Raw genomic sequence first — 5,840 nt, 5'->3', positions numbered from 1 at the left:
TATGACATGAAGCCTAAGCAATTTAGGCTTTAAAGAACAAAATAATTATTAGGTCAAAGCTTTTTTCTGTCATTGAGATCTGAAAGAGGTGAGTTTCATTGTTAACAATTACAAGTGAATAATATAAAAATAACGGAATTTCATGTTTGGAACTGACCTTATGTAACATTATTTATCTCTCCCGCACTACTGTGAAGACGTCTTCTAAAACATTCCCCCAAAGTAGGTAATCCAACTTCTGTTTGGGCACCTCCAGTGATAGGGAGTTCACAAAACAGCCCCCACATTGTTAACAAGTCTGCCACAAATTCCTCCTTAGACTGGAGGGGTTTTGCACCAAATCCTTAGACTTGGAAAGATTATTGTGTGGAATTATGAAAGCTGTTTCTTTTGATTAAAAGCAAAGGCTCATGTGGTTGAGCACATGAAAGAATCATTCTTCCAAAGGGATGGACTTGGATCTATCATTGTGACCACATTTGGATATTGAACAGTCTTCTTCAACTCTTCAGCTCCCTCAAGATTATCTCCCTCCCTATCCCGGCCCCTTGCACTTTATGAGTAGTAGATATCGAACTTGATATTATAATTATTTATGAAATGTGTGTTTCTTTCAATATAATTCTTTAATGGTAAGGACTGCAATGTGTTCACTACAGAATCTAACATATTCATACATTCATTTAACAAAAAATTATTGAACACATCACTAGGCTCTGAGGTCATAAAGGAAAGTAGATCCTGCCCTCAAGAAAACAATCAAGCAACAATGATTATTATAGTACAAAGTAGTAAAGGCTATGATGGCATGATCTACAGGTATGGGTGGGGATGTGGATAAATACTCATATAAATGTAAACGTAAATTAAATTCCATGGTGGGTTTTTTGAAGATGGACAAGACTAGATCATGTTTGATCACAGATTCCTTTTAATTTGGTCTACTTATTAATTTCTTGCAGGGAAATATCTCTCAGCATGCAGTCAGAAGAGGAAGGGCCAGAAGAGTAGGCAGAGTCCTGGAAATTAGGTATTTTTCTATGCTTCATATTTAACCCGAATCTGTCAGGTATTATTAAATGATTTTTTTGCAGGGATATAATGAGATAACTTTTGTACTTTCTGAAATAACATTCTGAGAGCTGCACTGAGAGTTGGTATTGTCTAGGAGAAGTGAGCAGCCATGAATTAAGGTGCCAAAGTGGGAATGGCTGGGAGGGAAGCGGTAGGGGAGATATTTAGGGGGAAGCCCTGGGCTTCAGTAACTGGGTGAGTCTGTCAGGGTGACTGGTGAGAGGGAAGCATGCCAGTGTTCTCATTTGAGGGGCTAGGAGGATACAGATGGTGTGAGCTGAAGTAGAGGCATGTTTGTAGGAGGTGAGCTAGCAAATTCTGGTTTGGGTCTGCTGAGTCTAAGGTATGTGTGTGTTGCCTAGGTAGAGGAGCCAGGCAAGCAGTTGAATAAATGTGCTCTATAGAATGGTTTAGGCTGGGAAGTGGATTTGGAAATCCAAAGTGGCAGCTGAAACCATGGGTTTGGATGAAGTCAAAGTGTTGGATGAGAGCAAAGTGTTCCAGGGGGGTGGGGGGACAGAATAGAGCTGAGAACAAAGATCTAAGGAAGTAGGGTTTAAACAGAAAGTGGAGAAAGAATTGCTTAATGTTGAGCACCAGCAAGGTAGGAGTGAAGTTGGGAAATAATAATGTCATAGAAATTTTAATGGATGCACAAACTTAGGAATTCCTGCCTGTTTGTCCCATGGCTCCTTTAAAGGAATTGTTTCTCAGAACTTCCTGCCTAGGGAAGCAGCCCTAGGTGGTTCATCATCTAGATACATAAATGAGTATGTTCTGGGCCACATGTTTTTTCACCCAAGGCCAGCCAATTTATAGGTCAGCCTAAGTTCTAAAAGGAAGTCCTTTGTAAAAACCTTACTCAAATGGGTAAGTAATGGTCAAGAGGTAAGGAGGATTATCTTTCCCAGGAATCTGGGGTTATACAGAGAGAAGTAGTAGCAGGTGTTGTTATGGGTTGAATTTTGTCTCTCCACCCCCTCCCCCAATTCATATGTTGAAGTTCTAAACCCCAGTACCTTATAATGTGACCCCATCTGGAAATAGAATCATTGCAAATGTAATAAGATGGTGGTCTTATAATAAGGGGAAATTTGGATACAGGTACCATGTTAAGATGAAGGCAGACATCGAGGTGTTGCTTCTACAAACCAAGAAACACCAAATATTAGCAGCAAACCACCAGAAGGTAAGAAAGAGGCATGGAACAGATTCTCCCCCATTGCCCTCAGAAAGAACCAACCCTGCTGACACCTTGATCCTAGACTTTTAGCTTCCAGAACTATGAGATACAAAATTTCTGTTGTTTAAGCCAGTTTGTGGCACTTGGTTATGGCAGCCCTAGCAAACAAGCAATAGATATAGGAGCTGACAAACACATAGACAGAAGTCAGGCTGCAGGGTCCATGAGGTAACCAAAACCATGTAGGAGCAGAAGTCATGAACTATGAATGGTGAGATGGTTGCTTAGAAACAGAAGGAGCTATAAAAGCAGAATGGAATTTCTACTAGCTGAGCATGAGGGTAAATGTCCATAGATTTCAGCTATTGAAGGGGAAAATGAGATGACCTAGTAAATTAGGGGCGAGTTAAGTCTTGAATCACATTCTGATCCCTAAGCAGTGTTCTAGTCTGAGACTCTACGATATATTGCTTTTCCTGTTCTTCTTAAGGGGCCTCATGTTTTTGTTTGTAACTCTGAAGTCAGATTATACAACCAGGAGTCTTACCTTCCTCATGACTAGGTATATTCTCTTTATGACCCACATGTATTAGGTATCTATTGTTGTGTAACAAATACCTCAAAATGTAATGCCTTAAAACAGCAAACATTTATTAGATTACAGTTTGTGTGGGTTAAGAATCTGGTTGCAGATTCTGCCTCGTGGCAGCCGCCCCCTTCCACACGATCACGCTGAGCTAGTACCCACGCCTGGAATCGGGCTGCAACCTCAGCCGTGCCTGCCCCCTGCCACCGCCTCTGGACCATGGACCCCCGCAAAGTGAGCGAGGTTCGGGCTTTCGTGAAAATGTGTAAGCAGGATCCGAGCGTTCTGCACACCGAGGAAATGCGCTTCCTGCGGGAGTGGGTGGAGAGCATGGGGGGTAAAATACCACCTGCCACTCATAAAACTGAATCAGAAGACAATATCAAGGAAGAAAAAACAGATAGTAAGAAGGCGAAGGAAAACATAAAGACAGCCGAACCATCAAGTGAGGAAAGTGATCTAGAAATTGACAATGAAGGTGTGATTGAACCAGATACTGATGCCTCTCAAGAAATGGGAGATGAAAATGTAGAGATAACCGAGGAAATGATGGACCAGGCAAATGATAAAAAAGTGGCTGCCATTGATGCCCTAAATGATGGTGAACTACAAAAAGCCACTGACTTGTTCACAGATGCCATCAAACTGAATCCTCGCTTGGCCATTCAGTATGCCAAGAGAGCCGGTGTCTTCATCAAATTACAGAAGCCAAATGCTACCATCTGAGGCTGTGACAGAGCTATTGAAATAAATCCTGATTCAGCTCAGCCTTATAAGTGGCGAGGGAAAGCACACAGACTTCTGGGCCATTGGGAAGAAGCAGCACATGATCTTGCCCTTGCTTGTAAACTGGATTACGATGAAGATGCTAGTGCGGTGCTGAAAGAAGTTCAACCGAGGGCCCAGAAAATTGCTGAACGTCGGAGAAAGTATGAGCAAAAACGTGAAGAGCGAGAGATCAAAGAAAGAATAGAAAGGGTTAAGAAGCCTTGAGAAGAACATGAAAGAGCCCAGAGGGAGGAAGAAGCCAGACGACAATCAGGAGCTCAGTATGGCTCTTTCCCAGGTGGCTTTCCTGTTAATTTTCCTGGAGGAATGCCTGGAATGGCAAGGGGGATGCCTGGGATGGCAGGAATGCCTGGGCTCAATGGAATTCTTAGTGATCCAGAGGTTCTCGCAGCCATGCAGGATCCAGAAGTTAGGGTGGCCTTCCAGGATGTGGCCCAGAACCCAGCGAATATGTCAAAATATCAGAGCAGTCCAAAGGTTATGAATCTCATCAGTAAATTGTCAGCCAAATTTGGAGGTCAAGCATAATGCCCTTCTGTCAAATAAAGCCCTTGCTGAAGGAAAAGAACCAATCACCTAATGGATGTAGCAATAACACAAACCAGTGTACCTCTGACCTTCTCATGAAGAAAGCTGGGGTGCTGTGAAGAGAATCCCTACCCCTCTGCCCCATGTGCAACTGAAACATTCTATAGTAGTTTGCCATTAGGGTATTCATTCAGATAATGTTTTCTAACTAGTAATTACAAACTGTAAACACTTTTTAAACCTTAAAAATATTTAAAAACATATTAAAAGGGTGTGTTAGTCCCTACATTTTTCTTTACTAATCATTTCAGTTTTTTTCCTTTGGATTAATGGGGCAAGGAAGATACTTCAGTGTGGAAGATTTATTGCTCAACTTGAGTGAAATAAAGGTTTATTAGTGGGAGGCAAATATAACATTTAAATAGGAAAAAAAAGAATCTGGTTGCAGTTTAGATGGGTGTATCTGTCTCAAGTTCTCTCACAAGGCTATAATTCAGATTTTGTATTCAGGGCTGTGGTCTCATCTCAAGGCTCAACTGGGAGAGGATCTGATTCCAAGGCCACTCGTGTGGTTGTTGGTAGAAATCAGTTCCTTCATGGCATTGCACTGAGCGCCTCAGTTCTTCTCTGGCTGTTGGCCAGAGGGACCTGTCAAATTGTGTGCCAAATGGGCCTCTTGATAGAGTGGCTCATGTGACAACTGGCTTCATGAAAGCAAGCAAGGGAGAGAAAGGAGAGTATGACAACATGGAAGCCACTGTCTCTTTGTAACCTAATTTCACAAGTAACATCTCATCCCTTTTGACATATTCTATTCATTAGAAACAAGTCACTAGGTCCAGCCCACACTCAAGGAGAGGGCATTACATAAGGATGTGAATACCAAGAAGTGGGGATCATTGGGAGTCATGTCAGAAGTTGCCTAAAGCACATCCCATTGCTAGGAGGAAAATGAAGGAGGTAATCTCATTGCAAACCAAGGAGGCTGACTGATAGAGAACCCAGGTTAGGAGAAGTTTCCTGCCAAATGCTTCACAAAGGACAAGAAGAAAATGTCCAAGAAGTGATCGCTGGATTTGGCGACATCAACATTATAGGTGACCAGTAAAGGCAGTTCAGAGAAGAGAGGAGTAGGGAAATCAGATGGTGGTAGGAGGAGAGTGATCAGGAGTGGTAAGGCAGATACAGTAAGGGTCACTTATGTTCAAGAGGGTTGGTGTTCTTGTTTTTTATGGATGCTGTAAGAAACCACCATGAACTTAGTGGCTAAAAACAACACAAATTTATCATCTTCAGTTCTAGAGGTCAGAAATCCTAAAAACAAGGTGTTGGCAGAGCTGCATTCCTTCTGGAGGCTCTAGGGTACAGTCTGTTTCCTTACCTTTTCCATCTTCTAAAGGCTGCCTGCATCCCTCTGCTCATTGTCCCTCCCTCCATCTTCAAGGCCAGCAGGGAAGCACCTTCTAGTGTCTTTCTCTCCCACCTCGGATTCCATCATCATATCTCCTTCTATGACTCTAACCTTCTTGCCTCTTTATAAGGATGTTGTGACAGATTGGGTTCACCTGGATAATCCAGGAAAGTCTCTCCATCTCAAATTCTTTAACTTCATCACATTGCAAAGTCCCTTTTGCCATGTAAGGTAACATATTCTCCGTTTCTGGAGATTAGAACATAGAC

The 5,840-nt window shown here is 42.3% G+C and overlaps 1 pseudogene; it reads left to right on the top strand.

Annotated features, from left to right (window-relative positions):
• Nucleotides 1–3,062: 3,062 nt before the first annotated feature.
• Nucleotides 3,063–4,160, top strand: LOC110587744 (annotated as a pseudogene).
• The last annotated feature ends 1,680 nt before the right edge of the window (nt 4,161–5,840 follow it).

This window comes from Neomonachus schauinslandi, chromosome 3 (genome assembly GCF_002201575.2).
Source record: "Neomonachus schauinslandi chromosome 3, ASM220157v2, whole genome shotgun sequence".
NCBI lineage: Eukaryota > Metazoa > Chordata > Mammalia > Carnivora > Phocidae > Neomonachus > Neomonachus schauinslandi.
Note: the sequence above shows the minus strand (reverse complement) of the source record. Positions and strands in the feature narration are given on the sequence as shown.